The sequence below is a fragment of the Panulirus ornatus genome, chromosome 4 (genome assembly GCF_036320965.1).
Source record: "Panulirus ornatus isolate Po-2019 chromosome 4, ASM3632096v1, whole genome shotgun sequence".
Classification (NCBI taxonomy): domain Eukaryota; kingdom Metazoa; phylum Arthropoda; class Malacostraca; order Decapoda; family Palinuridae; genus Panulirus; species Panulirus ornatus.
The window spans coordinates 90848399-90869674 of NC_092227.1; the positions used below are offsets into that span (position 1 = coordinate 90848399).

The 21276-nt window shown below is 42.1% G+C and overlaps 1 protein-coding gene across 4 annotated transcripts in view; it reads right to left on the bottom strand.

The window, feature by feature from the left end:
* Window positions 1-21276, bottom strand: part of LOC139746270 (uncharacterized) — a 99393-nt gene that overhangs the window by 26729 nt on the left and 51388 nt on the right. The gene's annotated exons all lie outside the window — the stretch shown is intronic.

Consider the following 21276-nt stretch of genomic DNA (forward strand, 5'->3'; position numbering starts at 1 on the left):
TTCATCTCCCACCCTACCCATATTGCTGACCCCTAGAACAACTCTTTTATTATTCTAGATCTCCTTTTCACCTCGTGACCCTCCTACTGTAGCTACAAAATCTGCCCCAAGTGTCTCACCTGATCACACTCACATAAATATATCTATTCTAAATGACATCTCTCCCTCCAGGGGCCCCTTCCAAGCACAGATGCTGGCAGCTCAACAAAGGGAATTAGAGTAACTTATGTGAGTTCTTTTTACTTGGACAAATTACAGAGGTAATGCATCTGTCCCTGCCAAACACATAGCAGAGATTATTCTCGTGGAAATGGAAGTATTTATCCCCTCTTCCTCCAAGGCAACCTCTTCTTCCAATTCATGGTTCAACTGTTCCTGTTCTCAGGCTGCTCAGGCAAGGGAGCAGGCATACCAAGCTTGGAAAACTCTCCTTCCTCTTACTTTTATTCAGCTTTTACCAATGCCCTCATGGTTCTGTTCGATCCCCAAAAATAATCAAATGCACTTGTACGCTGACTGAACACTGTTCATCCACATCCTTCATTTCTGCTCCTTCTTCTCTCACTTGATCTGTTTCTTGTTTTGACAAAGCTCCCTCAATAAACTCAGACTTGGATAGGATATCTCAGTGGGGTAGATATAGTCTAGTTAATTTTAATGCCTCCAAGACCCAGTTTCGACCCATCTCTCTATCAAAACTCCTCATAACTTGTCTTTTTTTCACAGTTCTGTAATTTCACCTCTTGACTCAATGAACATACTTGGTATTGTTGTAATATCCAGTCTTTTGTGAAAACCCCACATTTCAGAAATAGCTACGTCTGCCTGTAAGAAACTAGGTGTCCCGTTTAGATGTTGAAACTTCTTTTCTTCTGAACAGTTGCTTCATTTACACCAAAGATTCATTCTTCTTTGTATGGAGTACTGCTCTCAAATCTTACTTGACAGAGTTGAGTCATAAGCAGTCTGACTAATAAACTCTCAGGCTAACTTCAAAAAGCTGACCCTTGTGCTTTACGCTGCAATGTTGGATAACTTTCCCTCCTCTTTAGATATTACTATGTTTTTTGCTCATAAGTGCCGACTGCTTTTGTACCCCTACCACTAGCTAGATGAAGCATACTCAACTATCTGCTGCATCACATGATTACTGTATGGCCACTGGCAACTCAAGGGTGGGTTGTTCTGATAAATGTTTCTTTCCCTACACCCTGAAACTTTGGAACTCTCAACCTTCTCATGTCTTTCCCAATAACTATGACCTAGGACATTTTAAAAAACAGGTTTTTCACTTCCTCCAAAATTCATAGATACTTTCCCATGTCTCTTCTTTTTCCCTTTTATAATACTCTATATTTCAATTAAGGCCTGGCCTTGATGTGGACTACTGACTGTGACTGTAGTCTCAAAATAAAAAAAAACAAAAAAAACTGTGTAACCAAACATGACCACTGCCCATATATGGTTGACTTTGTGTAGGATATTAAGGATTAGATGCTACAGGGAGACTAGAACCAGGTCCTTCACCACACACATCAGCCAAGGACATGATCCTTGTTGATTTTTATGAATTTACACTATAAACACAGAGTTGAATCTTAGACTAGATCAGGAGTATATGACGAAATAAAGACAGAATATAAGTGCATCAAATAACATATTTTTCAGCAATTACAAAAATCTGTAAATCATGTAATCTCTGCAAGTAACACAATGAGAGAAAGTAAGAGAATGCCAACAAAGAGCATAATGTTAGTAAGAAAGATAATGCCACTGCTGAGTAGAATGATAGAAAGTAACATCATGCTAGCTAAACACACAGCATTTCAGTAATACAATACAAAAGTAATAAGGCATTGTGCAATACCAACAGGTAACACTGATTACACGGTATTGTTAATGTTGGTCAAGGAACTATAGGAGTATAACTGAAAACCTTTCAGATAGAGGAAATTACAACATCAAATACTGAATCTACTGGAATAATATCAAAAGAAGGACTAACACTCACACAGAGACTGATGAAAGTAGAAGGCAGGGAAGATCATAAGGAGTAAATATGGAGGTGGATTAACAGAGAATGAAGAGTCAGGGAGAGGAACATATAACCAAGGTGTCAAAAACAGAAGCAAACAGGAAACTGAGCAAAGCAGTTAAAAGAATAATATGCACTTTTAGGGATGAAGCAGTCATGGAAGTATGTGGACGAGTTATGGAAGGTTAGAGAAATACAAGAGAATACAGGACCAGAGCTTGTCAGCAAAAGAAAGATTATAGAGAAAATTGAAGACAAAGAGGATGACACCATCACACTCAGGAATCTAGCTGAAAAGTGTGTCACAATATTTAGGAAGATTAGTAAAGCAGAAGGCTGATAAAAGTGAATCTGATTATGATTATTATTGGATTGAAGAGGATCATACATGAAATTATAAGGGAAGGGAAAATAAGAAGGAAATGTGTATCAAATGAGTGTTAGAGGCAAAGGGATTGACATAAGTTATTTCCATGATAAAGCTAAGGAGAGGAATAGGAGGTTATGACAAAGATGTAAAGGGGCAACCCATTATGGCCACATTTGACTTGGAGTCATCAAACCAGGAAATACTTAGAAAAGCTAAGAATCTTAAAAGTATGGTGGAATTCAGTGGGATATTCAGTATTATTATTATTATTTTGCTTTGTCGCTGTCTCCCGCGTTTGCGAGGCAGCGCAAGGAAACAGACGAAAGAAATGGCCCAACCCACCCCCATACACATGTATATACATACAAGTCCACACACGCAAATATAGGTACCTATACATCTCAATGTACACATATATATACACACACAGACATATACATATATACACATGTACATAATTCATACTGTCTGCCTTTATTTATTCCCATCGCCACCTCGCCACACATGGAATAACATCCCCCTCCCCCTCATGTGTGCGAGGTAGCGCTAGGAAAAGACAACAAAGGCCCCATTCATTCACACTCAGTCTCTAGCTGTCATGTAATAATGCCCGAAACCACAGCTCCCTTTCCACATCCAAGCCCCACAGAACTTTCCATGGTTTACCCCAGACGCTTCACATGCCCTGATTCAAACCATTGACAGCACGTCGACCCCGGTATACCACATCGATCCAATTCACTCTATTTCTTGCCAACCTTTCACCCTCCTGCATGTTCAGGCCCCGATCACTCAAAATCTTTTTCACTCCATCTTTCCACCTCCAATTTGGTTTCCCACTTCTCATTCCCTCCACCTCCGACACATATATCCTCTTGGTCAATCTTTCCTCACTCATTCTCTCCATGTGGCCAAACCATTTCAAAACACCCTCTTCTGCTCTCTCAACCACACTCTTTTTTATTACAACACATCTCTCTTACCCTTACATTACTTACTCGATCAAACCACCTCACACCACATATTGTCCTCAAACATCTCATTTCCAGCACATCCACCCTCCTGTGCACAACTCTATCCATAGCCCACGCCTCGCAACCATACAACATTGTTGGAACCACTATTCCTTCAAACATACCCATTTTTGCTTTCTGAGATAATGTTCTTGACTTCCAAACATTCTTCAAGGCTCCCAGGATTTTCGCCCCCTCCCCCACCCTATGATTCACTTCTGCTTCCATGGTTCCATCCGCTGCCAGATCCACTCCCAGATATCTAAAACACTTTACTTCCTCCAGTTTTTCTCCATTCAAACTTACCTCCCAATTGACTTGACCCTCAACCCTACTGTACCTAATAACCTTGCTCTTATTCACATTTACTCTTAACTTTCTTCTTTCACACACTTACCAAACTCAGTCACCAGCTTCTGCAGTTTCTCACATGAATCAGCCACCAGCGTTGTATCATCAGCGAACAACAACTGACTCACTTCCCAAGCTCTCTCATCCCCAACAGACTGCATACTTGCCCCTCTTTCCAAAACTCTTGCATTCACCTCCCTAACAACCCCATCCATAAACAAATTAAACAACCATAGAGACATCACACACTCCTGCCGCAAACCTACATTCACTGAGAACCAATCACTTTCCTCTCTTCCTACACGTACACATGCCTTACATCCTCGATAAAAACTTTTCACTGCTTCTAACAACTTGCCTCCCACACCATATATTCTTAGTAACTTCCACAGAGCATCTCTATCAACTCTATCATATGCTTTCTCCAGATCCATAAATGCTACATACAAATCCATTTGCTTTTCTAAGTATTTCTCACATACATTCTTCACAGCAAACACCTGATCCACACATCCTCTACCACTTCTGAAACCACACTGCTCTTCCCCAATCTGATGCTCTGTACATGCCCTCACCCTCTCAATCAATACCCTCCCATATGATTTACCAGGAATACTCAACAAACTTGTACCTCTGTAATTTGAGCACTCATTCTTATCCCCTTTGCCTTTGTACAATGGCACTATGCAAGCATTCCGCCAATCCTCAGGCACCTCACCATGAATCATACATACATTAAATAACCTTACCAACCAGTCAACAATACAGTCACCCCCTTTTTTAATAAATTCCACTGCAATACCATCCAAACCTGCTGCTTTGCCGGCTTTCATCTTCCGCAAAGCTTTTACTACCTCTTCTCTGTTTACCAAATAATTTTCCCTAACCCTCTCACTTTGCACACCACCTCGACCAAAACACCCTATATCTGCCACTCTATCATCAAACACATTCAACAAACCTTCAAAATACTCACTCCATCTCCTTCTCACATCACCACTACTTGTTATCACCTCCCCATTTGCACCCTTCACTGAAGTTCCCATTTGCTCCCTTGTCTTACGCACTTTATTTACCTCCTTCCAGAACATCTTTTTATTCTCCCTAAAATTTAATGATACTCTCTCACCCCAACTCTCATTTGCCCTCTTTTTCACCTCTTGCACCTTTCTCTTGACCTCCTGCCTCTTTCTTTTATACGTCTCCCACTCATTTGCATTTTTTCCCTGCAAAAATACAATTGAGTGGGAGATGTATAAAATAAAGAGACAGGAGGTCAAGAGAAAAGTGCAAGAGGTGAAAAAAAGGACAAATAAGAGTTGGGGTGAGAGAGTATCATTAAATTTTAGGGAGAATAAAAAGATGTTCTGGAAGGAGGTAAATAAAGTGCGTAAGACAAGGGAGCAAATGGGAACTTCAGTGAAGGGTGCAAATGGGGAGGTGATAACAAGTAGTGGTGATGTGAGAAGGAGATGGAGTGAGTATTTTGAAGGTTTGTTGAATGTGTTTGATGATAGAGTGGCAGATATAGGGTGTTTTGGTCGAGGTGGTGTGCAAAGTGAGAGGGTTAGGGAAAATTATTTGGTAAACAGAGAAGAGGTAGTAAAAGCTTTGCGGAAGATGAAAGCCGGCAAAGCAGCAGGTTTGGATGGTATTGCAGTGGAATTTATTAAAAAAGGGGGTGACTGTATTGTTGACTGGTTGGTAAGGTTATTTAATGTATGTATGACTCATGGTGAGGTGCCTGAGGTTTGGCGGAATGCGTGCATAGTGCCATTATACAAAGGCAAAGGGGATAAGAGTGAGTGCTCAAATTACAGAGGTATAAGTTTGTTGAGTATTCCTGGTAAATTATATGGGAGGGTATTGATTGAGAGGGTGAAGGCATGTACAGAGCATCAGATTCGGGGAAGAGCAGTGTGGTTTCAGAAGTGGTAGAGGATGTGTGGATCAGGTGTTTGCTTTGAAGAATGTATGTTTGCTTTTGAAGAATGGATTTGTATGTAGCATTTATGGATCTGGAGAAGGCATATGATAGAGTTGATAGAGATGCTCTGTGGAAGGTATTAAGAATATATGGTGTGGGAGGCAAGTTGTTAGAAGCAGTGAAAAGTTTTTATCGAGGATGTAAGGCATGTGTACGTGTAGGAAGACAGGAAAGTGATTGGTTCTCAGTGAATGTAGGTTTGTGGCAGGGGTGTGTGATGTCTCCATGGTTGTTTAATTTGTTTATGGATGGGGTTGTTAGGGAGGTGAATGCAAGAGTTTTGGAAAGAGGGGCAAGTATGAAGTCTGTTGGGGATGAGAGAGCTTGGGAAGTGAGTCAGTTGTTGTTCGCTGATGATACAGCGCTGGTGGCTGATTCATGCGAGACACTGCAGAAGCTGGTGACTGAGTTTGGTAAAGTGTGTGAAAGAAGAAAGTTAAGAGTAAATGTGAATAAGAGCAAGGTTATTAGGTACAGTAGGGTTGAGGGTCAAGTCAATTGGGAGGTGAGTTTGAATGGAGAAAAACTGGAGGAAGTGAAGTGTTTTAGATATCTGGGAATGGATCTGGCAGCGGATGGATCCATGAAAGCGGAAGTGGATCATAGGGTGGGGGAGGGGGCGAAAATTCTGGGAGCCTTGAAGAATGTGTGGAAGTCGAGAACATTATCTCGGAAAGCAAAAATGGGTATGTTTGAAGGAATAGTGGTTCCAACAATGTTGTATGGTTGCGAGGCGTGGGCTATGGATAGAGTTGTGCGCAGGAGGATGGATGTGCTGGAAATGAGATGTTTGAGGACAATGTGTGGTGTGAGGTGGTTTGATCGAGTAAGTAACGTAAGGGTAAGAGAGATGTGTGGAAATAAAAAGAGCGTGGTTGAGAGAGCAGAAGAGGGTGTTCTGAAATGGTTTGGGCACATGGAGAGAATGAGTGAGGAAAGATTGACCAAGAGGATATATGTGTCGGAGGTGGAGGGAACGAGGAGAAGAGGGAGACCAAATTGGAGGTGGAAAGATGGAGTGAAAAAGATTTTGTGTGATCGGGGCCTGAACATGCAGGAGGGTGAAAGGAGGGCAAGGAATAGAGTGAATTGGAGCGATGTGGTATACCAGGGTTGACGTGCTGTCAGTGGATTGAATCAAGGCATGTGAAGCGTCTGGGGTAAACCATGGAAAGCTGTGTAGGTATGTATATTTGCGTGTCTGGACGTATGTATATACATATGTATGGGGGTGGGTTGGGCCATTTCTTTCGTCTGTTTCCTTGCGCTACCTCGCAAACGCGGGAGACAGCGACAAAGCAAAATAAAAAAAGAAAAAAAAAAATATATATATATATATATATATATATATATATATATATATATATATATATATATATATATATATATTTATAAAAAGATGTTCTGGAAGGAGGTAAATAAAGTAAGTAACAGAAGGGAGCAAATGGGAACTTCAGTAAAGGGCGCAAATGGGGAGGTGATAACAAGTAGTGGTGATGTGAGAAAGAGATGGAGTGAGTATTTTGAAGGTTTGTTGAATGTGTTTGATGATAGAGTGGCAGATATAGGGTGTTTTGGTCGAGGTGGTGTGCAAAGTGAGAGGGTTAGGGAAAATGATTTGGTAAACAGAGAAGAGGTAGTAAAAGCTTTGCGGAAGATGAAAGCCGGCAAGGCAGCAGGTTTGGATGGTATTGCAGTGGAATTTATTAAAAAAGGCAGTGATTGTAGTGTTGACTGGTTGGTAAGGTTATTTAATGTATGTATAACTCATGGTGAGGTGCCTGAGGATTGGCAGAATGCGTACATAGTGCCATTGTACAAAGGCAAAGGGGATAAGAGTGAGTGCTCAAATTACAGAGGTATTAAGAATATATGGTGTGGGAGGCAAGTTGTTAGAAGCAGTGAAAAGTTTTTATCGAGGATGTAAGGCATGTGTACGTGTAGGAAGAGAGGAAAGTGATTGGTTCTCAGTGAATGTAGGTTTGCGGCAGGGGTGTGTGATGTCTCCATGGTTGTTTAATTTGTTTATGGATGGGGTTGTAAGGGAGGTAAATGCAAGAGTCCTGGAAAGAGGGGCAAGTATGAAGTCTGTTGGGGATGAGAGAGCTTGGGAAGTGAGTCAGTTGTTGTTCGCTGATGATACAGCGCTGGTGGCTGATTCATGTGAGAAACTGCAGAAGCTGGTGACTGAGTTTGGTAAAGTGTGTGGAAGAAGAAAGTTGAGAGTAAATGTGAATAAGAGCAAGGTTATTAGGTACAGTAGGGGTGAGGGTCAAGTCAATTGGGAGGTGAGTTTGAATGGAGAAAAACTGGAGGAAGTGAAGTGTTTTAGATATCTGGGAGTGGATCTGTCAGCGGATGGAACCATGGAAGCGGAAGTGGATCATAGGGTGGGGGAGGGGGCGAAAATTTTGGGAGCCTTGAAAAATGTGTGGAAGTCGAGAACATTATCTCGGAAAGCGAAAATGGGTATGTTTGAGGGAATAGTGGTTCCAACAATGTTGTATGGTTGCGAGGCGTGGGCTATGGATAGAGATGTGCGCAGGAGGATGGATGTGCTGGAAATGAGATGTTTGAGGACAATGTGTGGTGTGAGGTGGTTTGATCGAGTAAGTAACGTAAGGGTAAGAGAGATGTGTGGAAATAAAAAGAGCCTGGTTGAGAGAGCAGAAGAGGGTGTTTTGAAATGGTTTGGGCACATGGAGAGAATGAGTGAGGAGAGATTGACCAAGAGGATATATGTGTCGGAGGTGGAGGGAACGAGGAGAAGAGGGAGACCAAATTGGAGGTGGAAAGATGGAGTGAAAAAGATTTTGTGTGATCGGGGCCTGAACATGCAGGAGGGTGAAAGGAGGGCAAGGAATAGAGTGAATTGGAGTCATGTGGTATACAGGGGTTGACGTGCTGTCAGTGGATTGAATCAAGGCATGTGAAGCGTCTGGGGTAAACCATGGAAAGCTGTGTAGGTATGTATATTTGCGTGTGTGGACGTGTGTATGTACATGTGTATGGGGGGGGGGTTGGGCCATTTCTTTCGTCTGTTTCCTTGCGCTACCTCGCAAACGCGGGAGACAGCGACAAAGTATAAAAAAAAAAAAAAAAAAAAAAGTTTGTTGAGTATTCCTGGTAAATTATATGGGAGGGTATTAATTGAGAGGGTGAAGGCATGTAGAGAGCATCAGATTGGGGAAGAGCAGTGTGGTTTCAGAAGTGGTAGAGGATGTGTGGATCAGGTGTTTACTTTGAAGAATGTATGCGAGAAATACTTAGAAAAACAAATGGATTTGTATGTAGCATTATTGGATCTGGAGAAGGCATATGATAGAGTTGATAGAGATGCTCTGTGGAAGGTATTAAGAATATATGGTGTGGGAGGCAAGTTGTTAGAAGCAGTGAAAAGTTTTTATCGAGGATGTAAGGCATGTGTACGTGTAGGAAGAGAGGAAAGTGATTGGTTCTCAGTGAATGTAGGTTTGCGGCAGGGGTGTGTGATGTCTCCATGGTTGTTTAATTTGTTTATGGATGGGGTTGTGTGTGTGAAAGAAGAAAGTTAAGAGTAAATGTGAATAAGAGCAAGGTTATTAGGTACAGTAGGACTGAGGGTCAAGTCAACTGGGAGGTAAGTTTGAATGAAGAAAAACTGGAGGAAGTAAAGTGTTTTAGATATCTGGGAGTGGATCTGGCAGCGGATGGAATCATGGAAGCGGAAGTGAATCATAGGGTGGGGGAGGGGGCGAAAATCTTGGGAGCCTTGAAGAATGTGTGGAAGTCGAGAACATTATCTCAGAAAGCAAAAATGGGTATGTTTGAAGGAATAGTGGTTCCAACAATGTTGTATGGTTGCGAGGCGTGGGCTATGGATAGAGTTGTGCGCAGGAGGATGGATGTGCTGGAAATGAGATGTTTGAGGACAATGTGTGGTGTGAGGTGGTTTGATCGAGTAGTAACGTAAGAGTAAGAAAGATGTGTGGAAATAAATAGAGCGTGGTTGAGAGAGCAGAAGAGGGTGTTTTGAAATGGTTTGGGCACATGGAGAGAATGAGTGAGGAAAGATTGACCAAGAGGATATATGTGTCGGAGGTGGAGGGAACGAGGAGAAGTGGGAGACCAAATTGGAGGTGGAAAGATGGAGTGAAAAAGATTTTGAGTGATCTGGGCCTGAACATGCAGGAGGGTGAAAGGCGGGCAAGGAATAGAGTGAATTGGATCGATGTGGCATACCGGGGTTGATGTGCTGTCAGTGGATTGAATCAGGGCATGTGAAGCATCTGGGGTAAACCATGGAAAGTTGTTTGGGGCCTGGATGTGGAAAGGGAGCTGTGGTTTCGGGCATTATTGCATGACAACTAGAGAGTGAGTGTGAACAAATGGGGCCTTTGTTGTCTTTTCCTAGCGCTACCTCGCACACATGAGGGGGGAGGGGGATGGTATTCCATGTGTGGCAAGGTGGCGATGGGAATGAATAAAGGCAGACAGTGTGAATTGTGTGCATGGGTATATATGTATGTGTCTGTGTGTGTATATATATGTGTACATTGAGATGTATAGGTATGTATATTTGCGTGTGTGGACGTGTGTGTATATACATGTGTATGGGGGTGGGTTGGGCCATTTCTTTCGTCTGTTTCCTTGCGCTACCTCGCAAACGCGGGAGACAGCGACAAAGCAAAATAAATAAATAAATATATATATATATATATATATATATATATATATATATATTATCCCTGGGGATAGGGGATTAAGACTACTTCCCACGTATTCCCTGCATGTCGTAGAAGGCGACTAAAATGGGAGGGAGCGCGGGGCTGGAAATCCTCCCCTCTCTCTTTTTTTTTTTTTCTTAATTTTCCAAAAGAAGGAACAGAGGGGGCCAGGTGAGGATATTCCAAAAAAGGCCTAGTCCTCTGTTCTTAACGCTACCTCGCTAACGCGGGAAATGGCGAATAGTTTAAAAGAAAAGAAAAAAAAAATATATATATATATATATATATATATATATATATATATATATATATATATATATTTTTTTTTAATACTTTGTCGCTGTCTCCCGCGTTTGCGAGGTACCGCAAGGAAACAGACGAAAGAAATTGCCCAACCCCCCTCATACACATGTATATACATACGTCCACACACGCAAATATACATACCTACACAGCTTTCCATGGTTTACCCCAGATGCTTCACATGCCTTGATTCAATCCACTGACAGCACGTCAACCTCGGTATACCACATCGCTCCAATTCACTCTATTCCTTGCCCTCCTTTCACCCTCCTGCTTGTTCAGGCCCCGATCACACAAAATCTTTTTCACTCCATCTTTCCACCTCCAATTTGGTCTCCCTCTTCTCCTCGTTCCCTCCACCTCCGACACATATATCCTCTTGGTCAATCTTTCCTCACTCATTCTCTCCATGTGCCCAAACCACTTCAGAACACCCTCTTCTGCTCTCTCAACCACGCTCTTTTTATTTCCACACATCTCTCTTACCCTTACGTTACTCACTTGATCAAACCACCTCACACCACACATTGTCCTCAAACATCTCATTTCCAGCACATCCATCCTCTTGCGCACAACTCTATCCATAGCCCACGCCTCGCAACCGTACAACATTGTTGGAACCACTATTCCTTCAAACATACCCATTTTTGCTTTCCGAGATAATGTTCTCGACTTCCACACATTCTTCAAGGCCCCCAGAATTTTCGCCCCCTCCCCCACACTATGATCCACTTCCGCTTCCATGGTTCCATCCGCTGCCAGATCCACTCCCAGATATCTAAAACACTTCACTTCCTCCAGTTTTCTCTCCATTCAAACTCACCTCCCAATTGACTTGACCCTCAACCCTACTGTACCTAATAACCTTGCTCTTATTCACATTTACTCTTAACTTTCTTCTTCCACACACTTTACCAAACTCAGTCACCAGCTTCTGCAGTTTCTCACATGAATCAGCCACCAGCGCTGTATCATCAGCGAACAACAACTGACTCACTTCCCAAGCTCTCTCATCCCCAACAGACTTCATACTTGCCCCTCTTTCCAAAACTCTTGCATTTACCTCCCTAACAACCCCATCCATAAACAAATTAAACAACCATGGAGACATCACACACCCCTGCCGCAAACCTACATTCACTGAGAACCAAACACATACACACACATACACACACACACACACACACACACACACACACACATATATTTTTTTTTTTTTTTTTATACTTTGTCGCTGTCTCCCGCGTTTGCGAGGTAGCGCAAGGAAACAGACGAAAGAAATGGCCCAACCCCCCCCATACACATGTACATACACACGTCCACACACGCAAATATACATACCTACACAGCTTTCCATGGTTTACCCCGGACGCTTCACATGCCTTGATTCAATCCACTGGCAGCACGTCAACCCCTGTATACCACATCGCTCCAATTCACTCTATTCCTTGCCCTCCTTTCACCCTCCTGCATGTTCAGGCCCCGATCACACAAAATCCTTTTCACTCCATCTTTCCACCTCCAATTTGGTCTCCCTCTTCTCCTCGTTCCCTCCACCTCCGACACATATATCCTCTTGGTCAATCTTTCCTCACTCATTCTCTCCATGTGCCCAAACCATTTCAAAACACCCTCTTGTGCTCTCTCAACCACGCTCTTTTTATTTCCACACATCTCTCTTACCCTTACGTTACTTACTCGATCAAACCACCTCACACCACACATTGTCCTCAAACATCTCATTTCCAGCACATCCATCCTCCTGCGCACAACTCTATCCATAGCCCACGCCTCGCAACCATACAACATTGTTGGAACTACTATTCCTTCAAACATACCCATTTTTGCTTTCCGGGATAATGTTCTCGACTTCCACACATTTTTCAAGGCTCCCAAAATTTTCGCCCCCTCCCTCACCCTATGATCCACTTCCGCTTCCATGGTTCCATCCGCTGACAGATCCACTCCCAGATATCTAAAACACTTCACTTCCTCCAGTTTTTCTCCATATATATGTATATATATATATATATATATATATATATATATATATATATATTTTTTTTTTTTTTGCTTTGTCGCTGTCTCCCGCGTTTGCGAGGTAGCGCAAGGAAATAGACGAAAGAAATGACCCAACCCACCCCCATACACATGTATATACATACGTCCACACACGCAAATATACATACCTACACAGCTTTCCATGGTTTACCCCAGACGCTTCACATGCCCTGATTCAGTCCACTCACAGCACGTCAACCCCGGTATACCACATCGCTCCAATTCACTCTATTCCTTGCCCTCCTTTCACCCTCGTGCATGTTCAGGCCCCGATCACACAAAATCTTTTTCACTCCATCTTTCCACCTCCAATTTGGTCTCCCTCTTCTCCTCGTTCCCTCCACCTCCGACACATATATCCTCTTGGTAAATCTTTCCTCACTCATTCTCTCCATGTGCCCAAACCATTTCAAAACACCCTCTTCTGCTCTCTCAACCACGCTCTTCTTATTTCCACACATCTCTCTTACCCTTACGTTACTTACTCGATCAAACCACCTCACACCACACATTGTCCTCAAACATCTCATTTCCAGCACATCCATCCTCCTGCGCACAATTCTATCCATAGCCCACGCCTCGCAACCATACAACATTGTTGGAACCACTATTCCTTCAAACATACCCATTTTTGCTTTCCGAGACAATGTTTTCGACTTCCACACATTCTTCAAGGCTCCCAGAATTTTCGCCCCCTCCCCCACCCTATGATCCACTTCCACTTCCATGGTTCCATCCGCTGCCAGATCCACTCCCAGATATCTAAAACACTTCACTTCCTCCAGTTTTTCTCCATTCAAACTCACCTCCCAATTGACTTGACCCTCAACCCTACTGTACCTAATAACCTTGCTCTTATTCACATTTACTCTTAACTTTCTTCTTTCACACACTTTACCAAACTCAGTCACCAGCTTCTGCAGTTTCTCACATGAATCAGCCACCAGCGCTGTATCATCAGCAAACAACAACTGACTCACTTCCCAAGCTCTCTCATCCCCAACAGACTTCATACTTGCCCCTCTTTCCAAAACTCTTGCATTCACCTCCCTAACAACCCCATCCATAAACAAATTAAACAACCATGGAGACATCACACACCCCTGCCGCAAACCTACATTCACTGAGAACCAATCACTTTCCTCTCTTCCTACACGTACATATGCCTTACATCCTTGATAAAAACTTTTCACTGCTTCTAACAACTTGCCTCCCACACCATATATTCTTAATACCTTCCACAGAGCATCTCTATCAACTCTGTCATATGCCTTCTCCAGATCCATAAATGCTACATACAAATCCATTTGCTTTTCTAAGTATTTCTCACACACATTCTTCAAAGCACACACCTGATCCACACATCCTCTACCACTTCTGAAACCACACTGCTCTTCCCCAATCTGATGCTCTGTACATGCCTTCACCCTCTCAATCAATACCCTCCAATATAATTTACCAGGAATACTCAACATACTTATACCTCTGTAATTTGAGCACTCACTCTTATCCCCTTTGCCTTTGTACAATATATATATATATATATATATATATATATATATATATATATATATATATATATATATAGAGAGAGAGAGAGAGAGAGAGAGAGAGAGAGAGAGAGAGAGAGAGAGAGATGCTCTGTGGAAGGTATTAAGAATATATGGTGTGGGAGGCAAGTTGTTAGAAGCAGTGAAAAGTTTTTATCGAGGATGTAAGGCATGTGTACGTGTAGGAAGAGAGGAAAGTGATTGGTTCGCAGTCAATGTAGGTTTGCGGCAGGGGTGTGTGATGTCTCCATGGTTGTTTAATTTGTTTATGGATGGGGTTGTTAGGGAGGTGAATGCAAGAGTTTTGGAAAGAGGGGCAAGTATGACGTCTGTTGGGGATGAGAGAGCTTGGGAAGTGAGTCAGTTGTTGTTCGCTGATGATACAGCGCTGGTGGCTGATTCATGTGAGAAACTGCAGAAGCTGGTGACTGAGTTTGGTAAAGTGTGTGAAAGAAGAAAGTTAAGAGTAAATGTGAATAAGAGCAAGGTTATTAGGTACAGTAGGGTTGAGGGTCAAGTCAATTGGGAGGTGAGTTTGAATGGAGAAAAACTGGAGGAAGTGAAGTGTTTTAGATATCTGGGAGTGGATCTGGCAGCGGATGGAACCATGGAAGCGGAAGTGGATCATAGGGTGGAGGAGGGGGCGAAAATTCTGGGAGCCTTGAAGAATGTGTGGAAGTCGAGAACATTATCTCGGAAAGCAAAAACGGGTATGTTTGAAGGAATAGTGGTTCCAACAATGTTGTATGGTTGCGAGGCGTGGGCTATGGATAGAGTTGTGCGCAGGAGGATGGATGTGCTGGAAATGAGATGTTTAAGGACAATGTGTGGTGTGAGGTGGTTTGATCGAGTAAGTAACGTAAGGGTAAGAGAGATGTGTGGAAATAAAAAGAGCGTGGTTGAGAGAGTAGAAGAGGGTGTTTTGAAATGGTTTGGGCACATGGAGAGAATGAGAGAGGAAAGATTGACCAAGAGGATATATGTGTCGGAGGTGGAGGGAACGAGGAGAAGAGGGAGACCAAATTGGAGGTGGAAAGATGGAGTGAAAAAGATTTTGTGTGATCGGGGCCTGAACATGCAGGAGGGTGAAAGGAGGGCAAGGAATAGAGTGAATTGGAGCGATGTGGTATACTGGGGTTGACGTGCTGTCAGTGGATTGAATCGGGGCATGTGAAGCGTCTGGGGTAAACCATGGAAAGCTGTGTAGGTATGTATATTTGCGTGTGTGGACGTATGTATATACATGTGTATGGGGGTGGGTTGGGCCATTTCTTTCGTCTGTTTCCTTGCGCTACCTCGCAAACGCGGGAGACAGCGACAAAGCAAAAAAAAAAAAAAAAAATATATATATATATATATATATATATATATATATATATACACAGACATTACATCAATTCATGTGTACCATAAAAATATTCTTAAATTATTGAAAATAAGGAAAATACTTTCATTAAATCAAAACATATGATGTAAATGCCATACTTCACCAAATGTTAAGCATGAAAAAACTAGGACAACCAGGACAGATTGATTCTCTTGAAATTACTGAACTTTATAGAGCTTCATCTTCAGCACATCTTCCCAGTAATATGCTAATGTACAAGAAACATTATACATAGTTAAAATCTCTCATCACACTTGCAATATTTAACATTCATCACAAAGATATGGATGATATTTATTGAGATAGTTTTGCAACAATAATTTGAATATAAGCTGCCTTCTCAGCCCACAAAACCTGACATGAAGAAATGTTCTCAATTATGGGAAAGTCCTAAAGTTTCTAACTGCACTGTTTACACTGGAGGAAATTCTGAGTCATCATCACACTTAAGGACACTCTTTGGAGGCGATTCACAAGCAGTAGCTATCTCACTCATTTTGTCTGCTTCAACGTGCTTTTCTGTTCTTTTCACATTCCAGTGTTCTAAAACCATATTCATATTCATATTCATTATTAATGGTCCTCTGAGTTGTAGTGTTTAGTGTTCCCGACCAGAAGCATTCACAGGCCACCCAAGATCAAGTGCACAGATTCAAATCCTGGTTGTGGCAATCAGTCCACAGTCAACCCAACTGTTCATCCACTCTTAGGGGCTAGTCGATAAAATGGGTACATGACTCAGGCGAATGTGGCCTTTTATGTCTGTTTTCCTGGCACTACCTCGCTGAAGCAGGGGGTAGTGATGCTGTTTCCTGTAGGACGGGGTAGCGACAAGAATGGATGAAGGCAAGCATGTATGAATATGTACAGGTGTATATATGTATATGTGTGTGTATGTGTATGTATATGTGTATATGTTAATATGTATAAGTATATGTGTATATGTTGATATGTATATATATATGTGTATATGCTGATATGTATATGTATGTATATGTGTGTGTATGGGCGTTTATGTATGCATATGTGTATATGAGTGGTTGGGCCATTCTTTGTCTGTTTCCTGGTGCTACCTCACTGATGCAGAAAACAGCAATAAAGTATAATATATTCATTCACACTCAGTCTCTAGTTGCAGTGTAATGCACTAAAACCACAGCTCCCTATCCACAGGCAGGCCCCACAGACCTTTACATGGTTTACCCCAAATGTTTTACATGCCCTGGTTCAGTCCACTGACAGCACGTCAACCCCTGTATACCACATTGTTCCAATTCACTCTTTTCCTTGCATGCCTCTCACCCTCCTGTATGTTCAGACCCCAATCACTCAAAATTGTTTTCACTCCATCTTTCCACCTCCAGTTTGGTCTCCCACTTCTCCTTGTTTCCCCTACTTCTAACACATATATTCTCATTGTCAATCTTTCCTCACTCATTCTCTCCATATGTCCAAATCACTTCAACACACCCTCTTCTGCTCTCTCAACCACACTCATTTTATTTCCACACATCTCTCTTACCCTTTCATTACTTACTCAATCAAACCAACACACAACACATATTGTCCTCAAATATTTTGTTTAACCACCTCAAGCACATATTGTCCTCAAACATTTACTTTCCAGCTCATCCACCCTCCTCCGTACAATCCTATCTATAACCCATGCCTTGCAACTATATGATATTGTTGGAACTACTATACCTTTAAACATACCCATTTTTGCTCTCCGAGAAAACATTTTCTCCTTCCATACATTCTTCATTGCTCCCAGAACCTTTGCCCCTTACCTCACCCTGTGACTCACTTCCTCTTCCATGGTTCCATTTCCTGCTAAGTTCACTTTCAGATATCTAAAACACTGCATTTCCTCCATTTTTTCTCCCTTAAACTTACATCCTAATGAACTTGTCCCTCAACCCGACTGAACCTAATTAATCTTGCTTTCATTCACATTTACTCTCAACTTTCTCCTTTCACACACTTTTCCAAACTCAGTCACCAACTTCTGCAGTTTCTCACTCGAATCAGCCACCAGAGCTGTATCATCGGCAAACAACGACTCACTCACTTCCCAGGCCCTCTCATCCCTAACAGACTGCATAATTGTCCCTCTCTCCAAAACAGTAGAACTTACCTCCCTAAACACCCCATCCATAAACAAATTAAACAACCATGTAGATATCACACATCCCTGCTGCAGACTGATCTTCATTGGGAACCAATCACTCTCCTCTCTTCCTAATCATACGCAAGCCTTGCATCCTTGGTAGAAACTTTTCACCGCTTCTAGCAGCTTACATCCCACACCATATGCTCTTAAGACCTTTAAAAAAGCATCTCTATCAACACTGTCATATGCCTTCTCCAGATCCATGAATGCTACATACAAATCCATCTGTTTTTCTAAGTATTTCTCACACACATTCTTCAAAGCAAACACCTGATCCACACATCCTCTTCCACTTCTGAAACCACACTGCACTTCCCCAATTTGACATTCTGTACATAACTTCACCCTCTCAGTCAATACCCTCCCATACAATTTCCCAGGAATATTCAACAAACTTATGCCCCCTGTAGTTTGAACACTCATCTTTATCCCCTTTGCCTTTGTACAATGGCACTGTGCATGCATTCTGCCAATTCTCAAGCACTTCACCCTGATCCAAACATACACTGAATATCTTTACCTACCAATCAACAACACAGTCACCCCTTTTCTTAATAAATTCTTCTGCAATACCAACCAAACCTGCCACCTTTTCGAATTTCATCTTCTGCAACGCTTTCACCACTTCTCTCTTAACCAAACCATTCTCCCTGACCCCTCTCACTTCGAACACCACCCTGACCAAAACACCCAACATCTGCAACTCTAACATCAAATACATTCAACAAACCTTCAAAATACTCACTCCATCTCCTTCTCATGTCATTACTACCTGTTCTCACTTCCCACATTGCCCCCTTCACCAGTGCTCCCATTTGCTCTCTTGTCTTACACATGTTCTTTACCTCCTTCCAAAACATCTTTTTATTCTCTCTAAAATCTAATGGTACTCTCTCACCCCAACTCTCATTTGCCCTCTTTTTCAACCCTTGCACCTCCCTCTTGACCCTCTTCCACTTTCTTTTATGCATCTCCCAGTCATTTGCACTCCTTCCTTGTAAGTATCATCTAAATGCCTCCCTTTTCTCCTATCCAAATGCCTCCCTTTTCTCCTATCCAAATGCCTCCCTTTTCTCCTTCACTAACAACTTTTTCATTCCACCACTCACTACCCTTTCTAATATGCCCACCTCATACCTTTCTCATGCCACTAAATACAACCCATTCGTCATCCACTCCCCTCACATCATTTGCTCTCACCTTTTGCCATTCTACACCCAATCTCTCCTGGTAATTCCTCACACAAGTCTCCTTTCCAAGTTCACTTACTCTCACTCTCTTCTCATGACATTCTCTCTTTGTTTTTGAAAACCTCTACAAATCTTCACCAATGCCTCCTTAAGATAGTTGTCTGACATCCCTCCAGCTCTGTCTCTCAGCACATTTACATCTAAAAGTCTTTCTTTTATATGCCTATCAATTAACACATAATTCAATAATGCTCTTTGACCATCTTTCCTTCTCATATACATATACTTATGTATATCTCTTTTTAACTGCTATTGACGTTTGTGTAAATAAATTATACATTTCCTTTTTTCCATAGCCAGAGGTTGAACCATTATGTGACATTCATTTTTTTTCATTCATTTCAAGCTAGAAGTTTAAGTTTTCTAAATTGTTTCTTACATTTTTCATATGTATATATATGTATGTGTGTGTGTGTGTATATGTGCGTATGTATGTGTATGTGTATATGTATATATATATGTATATTATCCCTGGGGATAGGGGTGAAAGAATACTTCCCACGTATTCCTCGCGTGTCGTAGAAAGCGACTAGAGGGGACGGGAGCGGGGGGCCAGAAATCCTCCCCTCCTTGTATTAGCTTTCTAAAATGGGAAACAGAAGAAGGAGTCACGCGGGGAGTGCTCATCCTCCTCGAAGGCTCAGAGTGGGGTGCCTAAATGTGTGTGGATGTAACCAAGATGTAAAAAAAGGAGAGATAGGTAGTATGTTTGAGGAAAGGAACCTGGATGTTTTGGCTCTGAGTGAAACGAAGCTCAAGGGTAAAGGGGAAGAGTGGTTTGGGAATGTCTGGGGAGTAAAGTCAGGGGTTAGTGAGAGGACAAGAGCAAGGGAAGGAGTAGCAATACTCCTGAAACAGGAGTTGTGGGAGTATGTGATAGAGTGTAAGAAAGTAAATTCTCGATTAATATGGGTAAAACTGAAAGTTGATGGAGAGAGGTGGGTGATTATTGGTGCATATGCACCTGGGCATGAGAAGAAAGATCAAGAGAGGCAAGTGTTTTGGGAGCAGCTGAATGAGTGTGTTAGTGGTTTTGATGCACGAGACCGGGTTATAGTGATGGGTGATTTGAATGCAAAGGTGAGTAATGTGGCAGTTGAGGGAATAATTGGTATACATGGGGTGTTCAGTGTTGTAAATGGAAATGAAGAGCTTGTAGATTTATGTGCTGAAAAAGGACTGATGATTGGGAATACCTGGTTTAAAAAGCGAGATATACATAAGTATACTTATGTAAGTAGGAGAGATGGCCAGAGAACGTTATTGGATTACGTGTTAATTGACAGGCGTGCGAAAGAGAGACTTTTGGATGTTAATGTGCTGAGAGGTGCAACTGGAGGGATGTCTGATCATTATCTTGTGGAGGCTAAGGTGAAGATTTGTATGGGTTTTCAGAAAAGAAGAGTGAATGTTGGGGTGAAGAGGGTGGTGAGAGTAAGTGAGCTTGAGAAGGAGACCTGTGTGAGGAAGTACCAGGAGAGACTGAGTACAGAATGGAAAAAGGTGAGAACAATGGAAGCAAGGGGAGTGGGGGAGGAATGGGATGTATTTAGGGAATCAGTGATGGATTGCGCAAAAGATGCTTGTGGCATGAGAAGAGTGGGAGGTGGGTTGATTAGAAAGGGTAGTGAGTGGTGGGATGAAGAAGTAAGAGTATTAGTGAAAGAGAAGAGAGAGGCATTTGGACGATTTTTGCAGGGAAAAAATGCAATTGAGTGGGAGATGTATAAAAGAAAGAGACAGGAGGTCAAGAGAAAGGTGCAAGAGGTGAAAAAAAGGGCAAATGAGAGTTGGGGTGAGAGAGTATCATTAAATTTTAGGGAGAATAAAAAGATGTTCTGGAAGGAGGTAAATAAAGTGCGTAAGACAAGGGAGCAAATGGGAACTGCAGTGAAGGGCGCAAATGGGGAGGTGATAACAAGTAGTGGTGATGTGAGAAGGAGATGGAGTGAGTATTTTGAAGGTTTGTTGAATGTGTTTGATGATAGAGTGGCAGATATACGGTGTTTTGGTCGAGGTGGTGTGCAAAGTGAGAGGGTTAGGGAAAATGATTTGGTAAACAGAGAAGAGGTAGTGAAAGCTTTGCGGAA